The 19,621-nt window shown below is 36.2% G+C and overlaps 1 protein-coding gene across 20 annotated transcripts in view; it reads left to right on the top strand.

Annotated features, from left to right (window-relative positions):
- Positions 1 to 19,621, top strand: part of sox6 (SRY-box transcription factor 6) — a 203,705-nt gene that overhangs the window by 28,015 nt on the left and 156,069 nt on the right. For all 20 annotated transcript variants that reach the window (XM_015338143.2, XM_069181505.1, XM_069181495.1 and 17 more), the window contains one exon: positions 5,221 to 5,291. The gene's annotated coding sequence lies outside the window, so the exon portion shown is untranslated. The remainder of the gene's footprint in view (positions 1 to 5,220; positions 5,292 to 19,621) is intronic.

Genomic DNA, 19,621 nt, shown 5'->3' with positions numbered 1-19,621 from the left:
CAGACTTTCCAGTGTCGTTACACAAAGCCAAAGATTTTGTAAGGTGTTAAAAACTTCCATTTGTGCATTCCCAGGGTGAAAAACACAAAACCCTTTTGAGTCCAGTCGTAACACAGACCAACATTGTGGCTACGCTTACCCAACAGTCATTTCACAGATTCTAAAACCAGGATATGGTAAACGGGATTTGAGAAGCAAAAATGTCCTGAGTGGTACTGCTGATAAGAAAGAGAAATGCTGCAAACCTTAAAGTAGTTTAAGATACCTTTAAAATAAATACGTTCTGTAGCAGAACATTTGAGTTATGAAGACCAAATCAGGAAAAAAAACTTATGACAGAATCATACTTATCCTATGGAACAGAATACCAGTCTTTGATAAAAAAAAAACAGACTAGCATAGTTTTAGCATATTAATAAAACTGACTTTAAATAGTTTGCAACTATATATTCACATTTGGATCATGAATGTTGATGGGCTATTTAACTGGCTTTATGTCCATGAAGTGGCTGACGTTTTTTTTTATTCTTTCTTCTTTTAACCTTAATTTAAGGGAGATCGAACTGTTTATTGGTGTGTTTCAGACACAGCCGTCACCTTGATGTTGAAAAAGTGATGTTAAAAAATTCATAGACCTGCTAGTTTCGATTTCTAGAAGATGGTGTGCAGAACAAAAATCTTTATTGATTAAAAAAGAGGAAGGACAAAAGTACTGTCCATGAATAAAGAAATTATGAAACCTTTAATTGTCATTATGTTTAATCCCACTTGACCAAAAAATGAATGATGCTTTTCTATGGTTGCCAAAACCGGAGTGACTGTGAATTTGAAACAAACAGGTACAATTTCACAGTTGTCAGGGGGTATATAATAGCTTCATCTTTAACCTGCATGCATATTGTTAACCATTTTGTCTGATGGCTGTGTGGCAGTCAGTGGGATGCGAAAACAGCTGTGGCTCACAATGATTGGAGATGTTCCAGAATGAAATAATTCGATGATATGGTAGATTTTTTCAGAAATAAAGCTGGTCTTTGTAATGTTATAGCTCCTTGCGTGCCTCTCTGCTGCTTCACGGGAAATTTATAGGTCCCTATTAATTAGGGTATCATAGCAGCATCATGAGCCTTTCTTTTCTAAGTCGCCTTGAAGATATGAATATATATGTGCAACAGCGATATAGACTTTTTCCCCCTGGAGCCAGGTGACTGTAAATTCTTATTTACTTCAGAATGGGTTTTATTACTTTTGTAATAGCTGTATCTAAGTAGTTAATAATTCAGTCCACTTAGAGCTTGAATCCATGCTTTTTTTGCTTGCCTTGGGCAATGTAGAAGTTGATTTTGTCATGCTGAATATTGGATCTGACAATACCATCTACTGAATACAGACATTGCTCTGACACATACTTTTTTCATAGTTGCATTATATAGTAGAGGCGTTTTGAATACTTAGTGCAACCTATTAATGCACTGCCCTTTTGACTAAATTGTGTGGGGTTCCTGTGTTATTTCTCGTCCACTGATGCAGAAACACAGATTTCTCTCTGTGTTAGGCCAGATTTATCTATCATGAAAAGACCTAGTTTGAGAAAAATCCATCCTTTGACATTTTCTACCTTTTTCTGCTTTTTGAATGTTTGGCGACAGCTGAAATAAAAACATAACATTGACATTTGGCCTAACTAGCCAGTTTAGTAGTCAGCATCATATTGACTCAAGAATCTCATCCAGATGTTTCGTGAGAGACACCAGCTTCAACAACACAGTTAAGTAGGTTGTACCATACTCCCACAAACCATTACAGAAAGAAGTACCTCCTCTTCTCAGTTTTGAATGCACTTTAGTGTAATTTCCACTTGTGTCCTCTGGTTTGTCTTTCAAAATTGAGTTCCAATCTCTGATATATGTGAAAAGTCATTTATTAGCTTGACAAATCCCTTTGTCATTGATATATTGTACTCCAAATTTGTATTTTTAAATTGTTATTGACTGAAGTTTAGATTTTCTAATTCAAACCTGTGTGGAATAGGCTTTTCAGCAGTGCCTTTACCTAAAATTCATGCTGAAATTACATTGTGTTTATGATTGTTTGCTCAAAATGCAAAGACACCATCACATGATAACATCATAAACAAAACTAGATTATACATGCTAGTAACTATATTCTTCACTTTATATGAATGCATTGAGGCTTATTTTAATTTTGAGCTGCAGTCATTAAGGGTTTGCTCTAGTAAAGGATTTGTACCACAACCACTGCTAAATATGTATTTTCCATTAATACATTAATATTTTATGTTCATTTTGGTTGTTTGAAATATTTAGAATTTCAGTTTTCATATAATAATGATCCAAAACAAGCATACCAAGGTTTGTATTTAAAAAACAAAACATGATTTCCTTTCACTAAATATGGCCTTTCTACACTCCGGTGTGAAACTCTTGTTTAGTCTGGCTCCTATGCTGGTGTATTTCCCTTGTTTGGTCTGGTGACTGAATTGAGCCTTGAGAAGGTGAGGTGACTGAGTGTGTGCGTGGGAGGTGCTATGGTCTCTTGGTACTTGTGATGGACAGAGAAAATGCCAGACTTTGATATAAATGCCACAGGTGTCCAGGAACGGGGCTCTGGGGACTTTGAAGTCAAGTAGTCCAGTCTACTATGCTTGCCCAAGCTGTCTGGGTTTTATATAAGCTATTTGTTCACGTTTGACCTTCAATGCTCAGTTTGTTTGTTTGCTTGTAGTGAGGGGTGGGTGTACCATTGCCTTTCTCACATGCAAGGAAAGTGCACTAAAGCCCTGTCACCCCACGAAACCAAACCCTCCTCTAGGAGATCCAAATTGGCATTGGCAGGAATGATAAAGTGTCTCCTTCTGTAGAGTTACCCTCAATATCTCTAAGCCCCTCATGCAGAGCAAAGGTACAGAAGCTCTTTTAAGGAGCATGTCTCAATTATTCTCCACTGTGCAAACCTGAAACTAAAACTAAAAATATAAACAGCTTAGGGGAGATCAATTGTCCCTTGTGTGTTGCTACTGAGACATACACAGCCCTTGTGCATAAGGTTAGTACAGCTAACTGTGTATCTCTGGATTGTGTGCCTTACTTTTAAAGAACTTGCACAGATCCTAGAAATTTAACATCTCATAGAACCTCTTTGCTAATTGTGGTAATAAAACTTTTGGGAAACTAAAAACAGTGAGCTTAGAATTAATTTAATGAAACTGATCCAAATGGTTTAAACTTATCTGAATAATGATAATGATCTTCCCCATGGCTGTTACCCTTCTTAACCATGAATGTGGGATGTAGTGTGTATATAACTGTGAACCTTTGCTTGTGTGAAGTGTACATGTACTATTTGATTATTTTTGCATCAGTTTCTTGTACATGTAACGGGCTTGGAAAAATAAAGTGATTCTGATACTGAAAGTAACTCAGTTACTAAGGGTTTGAGTGTGCATACTGTACAAGATGTACTGCAAGAAGCAATTTAGTCCCTCGTTGAAAACAAGGGCTACTTGAAATATCAGAGTTATTAGAAACGGTGGTATTAATAGACAAAAATATTTGTTAGTGTAGACCGGTATGGTATCTGGATTGTTTTTTTTTTCAAAATATTTGTTTACTTCTATTTATTTAAAATAAAGAAGTGCTTATTAACACAGATGCTAAAACAGATGGATACCTCTGTGTTTGTTTTCTCTGAAGTTGTCAGAGTTGGCCACTTGCGTGTGCACAGTGCTGTGTCAGATGTGATTTGCCTGGTGGTGGCTAGCTGTTGACTGGTAGTCTGTGGCTGCCTGCAGCAGGCTGGTGAACTCAGAGTTGTTATCAGAAGGGCAACAGGCCTTAATTTGTTCAGGGTCACTGACTGTGCTTATTCTTGTCTTCTTGCTTGCATTGTCACCTCCGGCATCAAGATTGCCTCATGTAAATTTTACTTTTACGCCTTGCAGGCTTATTTTTCCTTCATACTCAAATGTCATTTGAACTTTGCAATCAGGTTGTCGTCACATCAGGCTTATCTTCGTACTCCTTTGCACTTAGTGGCATCATTACGGGCTGCTAAGGATCTGCCTCAGGTAGTGGGTCTTGAAAGTGTTTACGCTCAGATTAATTAGCTATGACCTTACAAACCTCTGTCCTTGTTTAATTGGTGGTGCTGAAGCAGACTAATGGCATAAATCAGCTGTTAATGAGATCCCAGCTTGTTTTTAAAATATATAATAATGTGGGAAATGAACATCAGTGAGCTTTGTGCACTACCAGTGTATTGCCGGGGTAGATAGTGTTTCTCAGCTCTCACTGATAAATGAGTTTGATTAGTAGTGACATGGCTCTCTGTTTATTTTTTTTTGTCGAGCTTTGTTATTAAAATATTTAATAATAATTTAGTATGGTATATTTACCATAAATCTTATACTTGCATGTTTCAAAAATATTGTAATTGTTGGAGTAGATCCTAGACAAAGAAGTACATAAAAACCTTAACTTGCGATCAGTCTATATTTTGAAGTAAATCATTAGTGCTGTGTAGTAAGTAAAGCAAAATGCTTTATATCTGAGCCACGCATTGAAATAAAGCCACATGAGAGGTTAGTAAGGTTACAGACTAGTAAATTTGAAATGTTGAAAGTAAATTCTAGGATCCATTCCCAAAGGATCCAACTATGTACTGTAGTCTTACTGAACTGCAAAAAATACTACATTTCAACTTAATCTCCAAATTCGAAGATATATCTTGAATCAATAAATTATTAACCTTAGTTTAAGTATCAATCATTATAGTAAACTATCTTGTCCGAAAGTTGCTGATAGCTAATTATTGAGATGTCTTTTTTACATATTATTTTTTAAACACTTGACAGAAAAGTCCCCTATAAAGTTTACTTTAGATTATTAGTGTTCAGTGATTGTACCTACTAGAACTGTTAGAGAATGGGTTACACTAAGCAGAATTGTAACATAACCTGTGGTCCTTGTGCGTTAGTTCCATTAGCTGTTTGGACAGAGATATCTCCTGCTTTCTTTGGCATGAAAAGTCTAACTTATAAACATTCAAATTAGTCAGAAACAAAATGATAAATTAAAAAAGACTGCATGAAAAATTGGAGGTAGCTATATGAATGATCATGTATTCTTGACACAGAGTGCAATTTTTTTCCTGTAAATTGTGATAAAACAATAATGCTTTTCTGTATTGCTTTTTTCACAGGTCATTTTCATGAATTCAAAATCAACTTACCAGTGATCACTGGGTGCTGGGGCTAATTTCTTTCTGTATCAGTAAGTACATATACTGTTTTTTCATACAATTTTTTATTTTCTTGAGTGTTTATTTCATGTCTTTTGTAATGGCTGGCATGATTTCTTTCAGCTTTTCCATGCAAGTCCTGCAGCCCCATCACACACTCTGTATACTCTAGTGCTAATTACTGTGCCAACAGTACTATGCCATTCTGTCATAGCATTGTTGTAATGGGATGGAAATTTCCTCTGCTCCGATTGGCTTGGATTGATCTCCTTGGAGCTGAGTCATAGTCATTAACTATTTTGAAGATTTCTGTTGAACAATGTATAAAACATGTGCAGTGCAGAACAGTATCCTTTACAAAAATATTATTTTTTGCAAACCCTTGCACCAAAACAGAATGTGCTTTACATTTTTTTAAAGAATTTTAAATCCCCAAAAGAGTCATTTGCTACTAAACTGCAGTCATTTGCTGTTATCAATGTAACGCTTGCTTTTAGAATCATTTTTGTAGTGCGTGAAGGCTGCAGACTTGTGTATAGGATTGCCTTTTGAAAACATGTCCTGAACTATTTTTAGAGGTCTTCGTTGTGAACCTGTTGCACCCATCATGCATTGTTACAAACTACTAGTGTGTGTTTTCACAGTTTCCTCAGTTTGTGCTGCTTCAACACATGCATGTCACAAATCATATTAAATGTTTTTCATGGTTTTGTAATGTGGTTATTTTTGCATGCTTAGAACTTTGAATACTAGTAGGAAATGATTATAATTAGGAATCTAGTGTCGCTAAAAATATGTTTGATGGAAGGTTTTGGAGGACATAAAAATGTCACTGTACAAAAGAATCCCAAAAGGTCCAATATGTGAAGCCATTTTATAGTCATCTTTTCTTAATGCGAAACCTAATCAGGTATGCAGACAATTTGTTAACTGTAGCTTCATTAAAGTTTGGATTAATACATGCTTTTTAGATCTGCAGTATAGTAATATTGGGTGGTGACTTTTCTTCAGAAATCAGTGACCAAAATAAGGCTTTGTTCTTTCTTTTCCTGGTGGATATACCTGGTTTTATGACTCACCACATACATCTCAGTCTTCATATAGAGAAACCTTTTGATTACATTCTTTATGCTAATGTTTATGGCCGTGTGCCACCTGAATAAGAGTATTCAGACCAATGAAGAAAGAGGTCTTTTAAAGAAACACAGGCAACGCTTCAGGAAACTTTCAGTCTGTTAGTATATGGCTACAATAAGCCTTTAATGGAATTTTTTCTGGTAGTAATAAAGATCATATCTGGAAAATGACTGCGTTAGGTAAAGTTGGGCAAATAAAGTCAAGAAAGTTTAGTTTATATTCATCTTTTTTTAAATGTCACTAGGAAAAGGTTTCATTTGAAACAGGACAGAATTATATTAATCTGATGAAAAAAAAATACATTTGACCTGCATAATCAAGCTGCACGCTGATGAAAGCATATCTTATCTCAAAGTTCAGACTGATGTCTTCATATGTGCAGTTTACTCCAATGATTCAATGTCAAACACTATCTTGAGACTAGATCAATAGACGTATGTCTGTAATAGAGCTGGACCTTTTATTTTGTTTGTCATGTCTGCTAGTGTTGCTAAGTCCACATGCTAAGAAATTGTTACACTTCATGGAGAGAAGGCTTGAATGAATCATGCCAGGAAGTCATTGACTTCGGCTTCATTTTACGGCGCACACTGGAAAGAATAACAAAACTCCTAAATGATTGTAATGCCCTCTGTCTGGAGAAATTCTGAAGCCCTTTTGTTACACAACAATAGACAATTAATCTTTGTACAGCATAAGGAACATTGAGATATCAAGTACTGTAAACATTTGAAACAGACCATTTCCACAGACCTAGCTTCTTCATTTTTTTCATTCTTCTGAAATATGATGTTATCTCATTTAAGAAGGATGTTGGCAATTCAGGTATGTTTTGTTGCTGATATGAACAAGGATCATTATTGTTTTAATAATATCGTAGCCTCTTATAAAAAAAAAACTGCCACAATTTTAAAACCACAGAAATACGCAAGAATAGAGAAACTGAAACACATCTTCAATGAGTAATTGTTTTGCCAAAGATTTTGACTGCTAATGAGAATACATTTTAAGAGAGATGTAATAAATAGACAGTTAATACAGTAAGATTTTTTAGTGTCTTGCACCTATGTCTAAAAATGTCTAAAAAAATCAATTTGACATTGAAATTGGAACAGATTTGATTTTGTTTCAGAAAAGAATGAAGTGCTAACCGCAGTTTTAACATTGATGAGTTGCTGGTGTCTTGTTCTGATTTTGGAGCATGACTCAAATTATTATATTTAAAAAAAGATAAAGGACTAATTCTGACTAAGAAAAGCAAACATTCAGAAAGTGGTATGCAGCCAACATGAAATGTAACAGTATAGAGCTTGTGTAAATGTGGTAAATGGTGTCTCTTCTTAATAAAAATCATCGGACTTAACAAAAAAGGTGGAAGAGTTTTAAATATTCTTATATACTCTACATGTGTGCATCTGTAAATTGGTTACATTAAGTTGAGAGTCATCGAAGAAACCTGAGCCTTTTGTCAAATATTTAGTGTAGGAGATTTCAGTACAGACAAGGCATTCAGATAAAAGGACAACCAAATACAAATATTTATATTTTTCTCTTTTAGCCATTTTTAATGGTACACCACTGATTTAAAGGTCAATATATTATTTCTACTGCTCAGGTGCTACAGTTATGAGAAATATACTGGGAAAGTGCTAAAACAACTGTATCACAAACATATAGTGCAAGGTTTTGTGTTCCATTTGATTAATATGATCTTTAGTCATTACATTGACATAATTGTATAGATTCTGACTTTTAAATATGTGTTGAAGATGATGGATTACATAAGCAGTGATTTTAAGAAACAACAATGTCAAAATCAATTAGGTTGTTCACTCTTTATGAGACAAAAGAACATAAAATATCTGGTCATTTTATTAAATCTCAATCTTGCTATCTTTTTTAAGACCAGATAATCTAAAGTAATTCTGAGGGGATTAGTTTCAGCTCCTTGGATGTTCTGACTAGAATGGTTGAGGTTGTGTGCAGTGCAGGAGTTAATTCACCAAGCTGCTCAGATTCAATTCTGGCCTTGAAAACAAGAGAGATGAGTTCTGTGCTCTCAACGTCACTCCCTGAGGACATTGGTCCACATCAAGAAACATACAGTTTGTCACAACTTGGGACATTTGTAAGCAGCGATTGTAGATTGAGAACCTATAGGCACTTTGGACAGTAATGTACGGGCTGCAAAAGACTTACCTTTCAAATTTAATGGAGCCGTACTTTCAGAAAACACAGTGTTTGAGTCTGATATTTACTGTGGGCTTCAAGTTAGTTTCTACCCAGAGCGATTTTAGTGTCAACTCAGATTCTTCTCTGAGAATTTTCCCTGAGAAAGGGAAGTTTTTGGGTCCTAGTTGGCTAATTCTTTAGCATCCTCCACTTGGATTCTAGAATGAAGTATACATCCCAGAAGAATATGGGAAATGGTTGGAGGCAGGAAACTGGCTGCGGTCAGGAGCTTTCTGACGTATGATAATCCTGTTGGGGTTGGGTGGAGTGAAACTGACTGGAAAATCCTGAGTATTCGGTGCCATGGTCATCTTTGCTGCCGGCCAGGCACCAGTCTGACGCGGCCTTGTTTATAAAGGCCATGTCCATCTTCAGGACGACAATGAACTGCTCGCTCTCTGGGTTTGCAGTGCTCAAAGAATAAAAAAAATCAGTCTAAATTCGAAAAAAGCTAAAAATTACAAAACAGTTTTTGTGTTACCTTATATATACCTAGCTGGGAATTTCTTTCATCGCAGTTTATTCCTTGCAGATATGATTGCTGTACCCAGCCCATCTTTTTGCTGTTAAGTCGCGCATTAACAAATTGTGTTTGCACCCTTAAGGATGTGAAAATTATTCTGCCGGATGAGATGCCATATAAATTTACAGGTTGCATAACTAGATTTAACAAGTAAACTCTCCCTGATTAAAATAACAATTGAGCTTGTAATTATTCTGTGCAGCTGTTGCAGAAAAGGCTGTTACCACTGAGGTTGGAATGCCATATTTGCCTTTACTTGGTGAACTGTGCAGCTTAACATTGTGTAGCATTGTGCAAAGTTTCCGAGCTCGTAGTAAAATGTTATTTGAAAGCTGTCAAACCATGTTAAAAACATTGCAGTGTCCAAAGCCCTAGTGGCCAGGATTCAACATGTATCCTTGTCTTACTCATTCAAGATTGCATGTTTATAAAGTTCCAATTCCCAATTCACTTATATCAGCAAGACTTAACTTGCTCATTAATCTAAATTCTTTTGCAACTTTAATCTGCATGTTTAATTAATCATAAAATGAGGCGGTAAGTAATTTCAGAAATGTGTGGCTTGTTATCAGACACTTTTAATCACTCTTCTGTGAACTCATTTGGAAACACCTGAAGATGTTGAGAGCAGTTTGAATAAGCATAATGCAGCCTTTGTCATTCATCTAATAACATATTGTACTTTGAAAGTCTTTTGAAATCTAGAAAATAAGAATTTTGTTGTCCCACAAGAGTTCATCATAACTTTACAAGCATGTTAACATGAATACTGTAATTTTCCAGAAAATATTGATATGCCGCCTTTAAGAAACTATCAGCTTTTTTTACCCTGTAGGTTTTATTCTACAATTTTAGTGCATTATTTTGTTTGATGTTATGCAGGAGCTAAAATAATATATTTTCTATGTCCTATTATTTTGCCCTAGCTGGCTTTATCCATTGTTGAGCTTCATGGCAGCATTGTGTCTGCAGTGATGTAATTACAGTGTGAATTGAACTTCTTCAGTACAAACTTTAGTATTCCAAGCAGAAATGGCCATGAAATTGAAACATGCATCAAAAGATGATCTTGGTTTCAGAACTCTCGCACTCCCTGCCTGTCCTTACGTCGCTCAGCAGCCACCTCTGCTGGGTGAGTTTCTGTTAAAAGCATGACAGATGCTTCCCAAACAGGCCAAGTCACTTTGAGGTGGCAGCCAGCCAGCCAGCCAGCCAGCCATACAGCTTGTAGCTTCACCCTTCCCTTTGTTTGACATTGTTGTAGGTTTCTTACTTTCACTTGTTTTTTTTTTTTCAAATTGCCTTGAGGTGGGTTGTTTCTTTCTTCTGCAGCCATTCCTTCTCATTTTTCAAGTATTATGCGGTTAGCTTACAGAGTTGTACAGAATTATGAGCGAAGCTTCAGATTAGGAAGTCAGTACATGTTATCCACCCACTACATCAGTTAGATTACATTCTTTTTATGTTGTCATACACACACTTTCTTTTAAAGATAAATCAGCCCCTTGTATAAAGTAATCCTTTGTTGCCTGACCAGCCATTGTAATTGTTTGCACCTCCTCTATTGTATACAGTGGAAGATTCTCTTAAGTACTTCCTACTGTTTGTCACATCATCAAAAGCCAAAGCCAAAACAGTGAACAATGCCAGCAGTCAAAAAGAAGTTGGGGGGAAAAAAGGTCCAGCCACATCTTTACAAAATAAAAGCTACCTTAAAGGTAGACGTAATGAGTTGCTTAAAGGGAGGAATGTATTGGAATCAGAATCAGTGTTTTGGAGGGAGTGTTGGGCTTTCCAATCCATAAGTAATCGTTGCCTGACCGTGATCTAAGTAATGAAACTAATGACCTCTTAAATATCTTCAGTTCTTTTGTAAGTGCTGCCCTTTCTTATATTTGTTCTCTATTGCATATTGTAGATATGACTTTACCTCTTAAGGAAATGTAGTGGTTAGTATAAAGGTGTGTCACACAAGCTGGTGAGCGTAAATTGTTGTCATATTATGTTTGCTATGTCTATGATACCGAGGCTCTCATTAATGATGCTTTGTTCTGTTTAGTCATCATAAGAAATATTCAAGTGGAACCGAATGTGGTTCAAGTGTGGAGTGTAATTTAAGTACTACCCTTGAATTTACAGCTATTTGTATTGCATAACACCTTACAGTGACCAGAGATGAAGGAAATCTGGATTTTCTCTGTTGTTCCAAAGAAGTAAGGCTAAGTTGCTTGCTGGGTGTTTAATGCTGTTCCTACCTTGGAAGAGAAGGCTGAAAATCTTGCATGAAAAACCCGGGAACTCAGCCTCACCTAGATGCATCAACAGGGAAAAGGCAGGGAAACATTCTAATTAAACTCCACACTTCCCCAGCTGTGGAAAGTAATGCATAACTAAAAGTCCTGTAAAATTAATTAATGATTTCAACCATGAACTTTTCTTCCAAAATGCTATGAATCTTATCTGGCTGATAATGCACTGACCCAGGAGTGTGAAATCTCTGTTATGTTGAGAGTCGCCAGTTAATTGATTCACAAATTATTTAAAGTTTGTTGTGCCCAAGGGAGTGCTTTACACTAATGACAGCTATTTCCAAAGAGTTTTAAAAACTCTTTCTTTCCACCCTGCCTCTGATTGTAATAAGCTAACAAGCTTAATCAAAGGCCTAGAGGGGAGGGCACAGTAACTTCTTTACTCCTCAGTTGAGAGTTGTTGGTTAATATGATTGAATATTAGAAATCTGTGTAAGTACATTTGAACTTGGGATCTTTGAAATGGGAATGGTTGAGATATATCATGTTTTTCCAGTATTAATAAATACCCATTCATCAATACAGATAATACAGTAAATACGGAATACAAAACACATAAGAAATACAATTGTACTCTTCTGTCCTTTCTGATTGTTTCTTCATCAAATATCTTAAATACAGGAATCCTCAGAATTGGTTGATTGTGGACTGCTTTCCAAATTCCACAAAATCCACAACTGGAAATACACACTACCACATTTTAAAGCCATTGTATTTATTCTTTTCATTAATTAATTTTATTCATAAATGTGTTTTGTAATATTTTTGACTGAAGAATCAGTTGTCAGTGTGACATTCGACTCGATCTATCAACTAATTTGAGTTAAACAACTTGAGAAATATGACAGGGAAATCTCTTGTTAGGCATGGATTCCTATGCAGTTAGTTAAAAATAACATTCACTGTTACAGATCATTTATGAATTCTTGCCACAAGACTAGCATTAATATTCATTATTTTCTTTCAGCATAATTGATGAGCTGGTTATAGATGGCAATTCATCCTTAATATGTGCTTAATAATATCTCTTTTCTGTTGTTAATAATCAGTTCAGCTTGGATTAAGATGTAATTTGTTCTCAGTGAATGTATAGAAGTAACGCATTTTTAACTAGTGTCAATAGAAACTTAATTTTAATTAGAAAGGGTAGATTAAGGTCTCAGGTTTTTTTAAGTTTGCAAAATCAAAGGCGTTGCTTCTTTCCCCACACACAAAAGGTTTAAATGTAATACAGCACCATATGATATTAAATATCAAATCTTTCCTGCATATCATTAGCTGAAAAAAAAGGCTCCAGCTAATTCCAACTGAATCTGGTTTCCGAAAGCTCTTTGAGTGTTTCATGACATGCATAATGTGTAGTTCCCTCATTGCATCTGAGCACAGGTGTGTACTCCTTCTGTTCATAGGTCCCAGTTCCTGAATTATTCCATTTGTATGCCTGTGGAAAATCTTAAACCACAATCATTTGATTAGATCATTATCTTCTTTCCAATTTCTTGTAGAGAAAAACTAACTTGCCATCATGATTTGGGGCTTTATAGTGTTTAAAGCTAAAAACTGAAACCAAACAAAACAAATCAAATGTAAGTAACTGATCCAAGGACGTGTTTTAATGTTCTGAAACTGAAGAGTAAAACTTTATGTTGGAGTACAGTTCTATCTCATTTTGAGCTCCTTTGAGAACAATATACAGTGTTAGCTTTCTTTTTTAATTGGCCTATTTACGTTGGAGGTGCAGCACAGTTGCACAGTGGTTAGCATTGCTGCCTCGCAGAGCTGAGGCCGTGTGTTCAGTTCTGGACCTGGTGTGTTATTTTCATGGAGTTTGGAGTATGTTTTCCCCATGTTCGTGTGGCCTATCTTCGGGTGCTCCAGTTCCCTCCCACGGTCCAAAGGCATACGGGTGGTTTAATTGGCTCCTGGGACAATTTGCGTGTGCGTGTCTGTGTCTGTGTGTGCCCTGCAATGGACTGGTGTCCCATCCAGTGTGTAACCCGTCTTGCACCTGTGGCTTAGGGTAGGCTCCGGCTCCCCTCTGAGCCTGAATTGGACGAAACAGCTAGAAAATGGATGGATGGATTGATGTTGGAGGCTAAACAGGAAACGTAGTATGGTAACCAACCTGAGATATTAAATCTACTTAATCACGATTGACCTTCATGTCATTGCTTTACTGGTCTCTCCTATCATCAAAATACCATATTAAAAATAGTTCTGAAGCAAAAATGTAGTATTTTGAACAGCGTTATTGTTAGTCTACATTGTTAATCTAACAGCACTATTGTTAGTTCTGATTTAGATTCTAATTGCACCTTCACTTTAATTGTGAGATACATTATTCCAGTTTCTTGCACATTTGTACATAGAGTGTTAGTTACTTTTGAAGAGTGAGATGTGACAAAATCTTATCAGTTTCCTTTGTGGCTACCAGAATGTGTTAGTTAAATTCAGTTTATCAGTTCATATACCCAAGCTTTTTCAAAGGCAAATTCAGACCAGGTAAATGTGCCCAAGTAATTGTGTAATGCAATATTAAATTATTTATTATGTTTTTTTTCCATAGTTTTGTTTGTATTTTAAGTAAAATTACTGCCTGTCACCCTTTGGAATGGAAGGATATACTTTTGCCTAGATTTCCTTTCAAAATATTAGCTTGTGTATCTTCAGAGCATTTTTATGTAATTATTTTTACTGCTTCAGCTGGGTTTTGGCAAAATGTGTAGTGGGAACAATGACACTCAAGTGTGTTTGTTCAAGATTAACATTTAAATAAGATCCAAAGTGTAATTAAATAAAAATGAGTCATTGGAGAATCACTTTGCTACAGTGTAATCTCATTTGTAGACTTTCTTGTATTCCAAAGTGCCCAGTAGCTGTACCATACTGGTACACTACTGGATTACATTATGGGATTCATATTTAAACAAGTAACCATCTCAGGTTTTGCTACAGCTACTGTAAAAAACAGCAGTCACCAAACTCACAGTCACAACTTATTACTGAATAGCTTACCCAATATTGCTTTTTTGCCTTTGCTGTTTGATTATTTAACAAACAGATAGCTAAAACCTTTCATAGAAGCCAGTAATGAAAAGAAAGACAAGATGCCCTCCAGGGTGAATTTAATCATAGTATATAGAGACAAGAAAAACTGGGGCGATCAGTAGGTTCTATCACGAATGCATACTTAATACGGATTTTGAAAATCGATGTATTGTATTTTTAAATTTGGTCATACTCCTAGTAAGTCGTAGGCTGAAAACAACCTAGTGCCAAGTAAAACTTTTTTTTTGTTGGTTGATGGGTGCCTGTATGTTTCTCGGTGGTAATGTCTATTAAAAACGTTTTCAGCTCAGCTGTTTGCTGTAGATCAAGGTGGTCCGTTACTTACCTATTAAGTGGCTGTATCTATTTGCTAATATCAAGGAGCCTCTAATCTCAGCCCCATTAGCAAGCGCTGTCATTCAGACACACAGTGTCTGGCTGATTTAAATAAAATGAAATGAAGATAGTTGTTTCTGGTCCCTTGGCTTCACTCATTGCCATAAACATATGCTCCGCGCCCCGCTTCTTTCCATCTTATTTATGACTTTAATTTGTTGTGTGGGCTGCGCTAGAAATTAAATTTAATACAATTCTCCCAGGGACCCTGTCATATAATAACATGGTAATTTCTGTGTATCCTTTTGAAAAATGAGGAAATTAATTCTTCTTGACATGTTCTAATTATTCCAGTGTGAACGGCAAATCCGCTTTTCCCAGCCCCTGAAGTGTTATAGGCAAGTGGCTGCTGTTCAGCGCTGAGGTGCTAATGCTGACCAGCAGTGCGTTTAATTTGAAACATGAGCAGACACCTTTCAACACACCTTCCTAATGTTGGAGTGCTTTACACAAATTAATTCACTACTTATTTGGCAGCTTAGACTTGAGGGTGGGGGTTGTAGTGGGCCAGGGTACATAAACCAGGGTTTAGTGGCAATCCTGCAGTGTTCTAACCCCCCTCAGAACTTACTGCCTAAGTTTGTGTGTCTTTTTTTTATCTGTCATGCATTAAATAGGAGTTGAGAAGAAAAAAAAATACAGGAGAAGATGAGTTCAACTGTCATGTAGAACTGCTGGTATTGGCTTTTTTTTGTCTCTTGTTGAACCCCTTTAACACCTCCTCCTGTACAGCTGAAAGGTCTTAAATGCTAATTTAATTAGTCTGTCATCAGCAGTCCCTAAATGAAGGCTTTTTGCAGCAGTAAAACTATGGGGACAATAGTTCTGAGAATTATCACTTGTCTAGCTCCTGACTAGGATAGCCTTTGACAAACACATAAGCATCCACGATAAAGTCTTGTTTCTAGTGCTGGATCAAATTCCTCTGAAAGGAGTGCGAGTACAGTATATGAGGTAAGAAATCAGAGGTGTGAATCTGAGTACCCACATTAAATATCTTTCCCTCAGTCACACTTATTATTGGAATGAGCCTAATAGCTTCACCTATTATCATCACAGAACCTACCACTCTGTTAGGTACGAATGGCCTTTTTTGTTGTCATCTCAGAATAGAAAGTCACTGTCTGACTGGCCTGAAAGCATTCCACACAAAAGCTACATGGCGGGGCATTTCCTGGTCGAGTTACTGGAACAGAAACCACTTCTTTACTTGAAAGGTTTTGCCTTTTGTCTCCCGTTTATCACTTTTCAAAAGCATGAGCAGAAATGTTAAAGGAATGGTATTGCGGGCATGAGTTGCAGTGTAAAGAATGGCATGAACATAGAGTGGTTAAGAGGAACTCATAGTGAGCTGAGGAATCACAATGTAAGTGTGGCCGGAAATTTCTTTTCTGTAAGATCAGCTGAGGCTCTTAAGATATTATGGCTGTTGCCATGACTTGTTATATTCCACAATCTGTGAGCAAGAGATCTGGTGGCCTTTTAAAGTGACCCCTTATGTTGAGCCTTATTAGAAAGGTTGCTTAGTAAGGAGTTTACTTTAAAATCTGGTCTCTGCATCTGCTTTTCTAGACGATAAACTTAGATTTTTTCAATAATAGCTCTTCAAAGGTAGACTAAGGTATTTTGATTTTTTAAAATAATACAATACCCAAATTATAATGTATTTCAAAATTACCATCTGTTTCTAAGTGGTTCTAAATGCTTTGTAAAAGTGGTAACTAAAAATATAATCTTGTGTTTCTTTAAGAATGTTATCGTGTGTTGTAAAGGAGGTATGTCCTGGCACACAGAGCCCACAGCGAATATAAAACTCCCCAGATTATTGATTAACTAATTGCCTTAAATTAAGACATTGCAGTTGTTCCTATATGACTTATTTTCTGAATGACAAGGCAATTACAGCAGGAGCTTGGTTTAGGTTCACAAAAAATTTAATTGCATTCCAACAAGTGATATCATATACAGCCAAGTGGGTGGGTAGTTAATGTGATCCGTGATCCCTATTTGGAGCTCTATAGAATTCACATGATTATGTATAACTCGGAACAAAATATTAGAAGCCGTTTTGTCTCCAGTGTTCGAACCCCATCTTAAAGTACGACCTGGGACTGCGATCAGAAAACTTAAATTAAAAGTTTAATTGGTCCCGTCATTGGCCAGATTCCCTTTAGTCCATAAGAATTGTACATTTGAGGTTGATTTTTCAGTTAATTTCTTGTACCAAGCAAAATGCAATTATATCATTATGCAGATATTGGCAGGTACAACTAAGCCCAGTTCTAAATCCAGATTTAAAGCATCGTGAAGTCGTGATTTACAAATTATTTAAGTGCAATTAAGGATGTTTTCTTACTACTTCACATTCACATTGATACCTAAAAGAAAAATGCAATTTGTTTAAAATTGATTATACGAACATGATGTCTTTTAGCTTATAAATAGAAAAACAATCCTCCTTATCTATCTTAAAATCATAAAAATGTTAAAGTTGTTATACCATAATTGTTTTGGTGTGTTTGTCTTTTGATATCAGAACAGACTGTTCTAAGTCATGCTGTAATATTCTATTATGGCAGAACTACTATGTAGTGTTTGGGTGGAGGTTCAGAGTTACTCATAAAAGAGAGTCAGAAACATGGCTACTTCATGGAGAAGAATTATAATTTTCCAAACCCTTTAGGTTTCATCAGTTTTGTTTTGGCCTGGGAAAGGAACATTTTCCATCACTGTGGAAGCACCGATTTGTGTCTTAATCCAGCAGAATTTCTTCAGAACTCCAACCACGATTTATTTCAGTCTTTGGATTCACTCACATTTAGATTAATTTTAATCCTCAAAGATATTTTAGATATTCAGTTCTGAAGTTACGCATTATAAGAATGAAAAAGCGCTGACAATTTCTTGCACTCTCAACTAAAACTAAACATAGCTTAAATAGCCTTATTCCTCAATTTGACTAAAATTGAAACATTCACATTATTTTATGTTTGGTTATCTTAGAACATTTGTTTATTGTAGATTGAGGCACATTAAGTGATGGAATTCCAATTCTGTGCAGCATGATTTAACTGTGTATTGGGGAGATTTTTTTTTGAAACCAGAAATCTCATTTGTTAAAAGAAAAGGCAGTTGGTATTTTTCAAATGTATATATTTTGTCAAATTTATTACATTACATTCTTTAAGCTTAGAAGGAAACACCATCATGAAGTTAACATAACTTTTTTTCTATGTTTGGGGTGAACTCATTTTTACAGTAGATCATTACTGTTTTGAAGTTCATCAAGATACACCAATTATTTGTCACATAGGAAGCTTTTTATAGTATGGTGACCATGCACTATGTTTACATACATTGCTTGCCTTGTTAACAAACAGATAAGTACTCAAGACAGGGTCAAATTAGAGCCAAGGTCAGCCCTTCACATATCTTATGTAACACTCTAAGGTAATGACCGAGGGGCAGGAATCACTGCACATTGCCAAGCCCTAAATGGCAGTAGTATGGAATTAATTCAGCAGTCAATTTCACTAAAAGTTTGAAATCTGTGCTATATTAGGAGAACGTGCTGAAACTGTGTTAATTGCTAGGTTGTTGTCCAGATGGTTCTTTTTTAATAGAGCACATTTGTTGCAGATGGTTGGAAAGTTGGTTGGACAGAGAACTGGCGATGACTAATTCTTCGAAGGCCTATGCTCTCTTTTAACATTGAACAATCCTCTGAGTGAAATACTTTTTCATTCACAGATCCATTGCCCTTGAATTGTGGCCTACTCTAAATATAAGCCATTCTGCTTTTTTTTTAGATCTAGGAGAAGAGCAAACACAACGTGGTTTAGTCAGTTTTTCCTTAATTCTGATTCCAAACCACACCGAACTTGGATTCTTAAGACTTTCAGTTGTCTCCATCACCACAATGGTTTTCAGAGCATGGTTAGCTCACTATGCTTCTTTCTCTTAATATAACCACCCGCTGCAACAGACCCTGTCTTATTGAATACACACTGCTGAAGCTGGCAATTTCTGTATAAGCATGCTCTAGAAGAAGATCGTTTATGTATTAAAAATGTTTGTCATCTTTCGGACCATCACAGAATAAACCTTCACAGAACATCAGAGCATTTATAAGTAAAATACAGAGCGACATTTTTACTTTTTCTTTGTTCCATTGTCATTCAATGCCATCAGGAGTCCCAGTAAAAAAAATTGTCATGTGTCCATTATGATTCAGCTGTGTTATTTTCTGTTTCCTATATTTCTTCTTCGAATTTTCTACATTGTTTGTATGCCTCCTGCACTTTGTGTACAGAAGTACTTTCACTCACAGACTGTTTGTTTACATTTTAATAATAATTTGAAGACAGTGTCTTTTATGTACAGTTTTGTACCCTGGTGCCTTTTGTGTGACACATGCTTCCATATCTGTACTGCTGCCTCAACAAATGCCTGGCCAAAATAAGAAAGCAGAGGTAGGGTTTTTTTATATCTTAGAAGCAAGGAGATGCGCTTCGCTGGTTCTGTGCAGTCTGCTGTTGTTTTCTCACATTGTCACTGCACTACTTGTCTTATTATCTGAACGGGGCATTTGTGGCCTGGCCAATTCTCGGACACCTGATTGTGTGAAAAGTCTCGGTTAAATCCATTGGGCCTTAGAGGCCTGGTACCCTGCTAAGTGCTGTACAGCCTGAAAGGCACAGTGTCCTTGTGTTATACA

The sequence above is a fragment of the Lepisosteus oculatus genome, chromosome 21, assembly GCF_040954835.1.
Source record: "Lepisosteus oculatus isolate fLepOcu1 chromosome 21, fLepOcu1.hap2, whole genome shotgun sequence".
NCBI lineage: Eukaryota > Metazoa > Chordata > Actinopteri > Semionotiformes > Lepisosteidae > Lepisosteus > Lepisosteus oculatus.
This window is presented reverse-complemented; position numbering and strand designations above follow the sequence as displayed.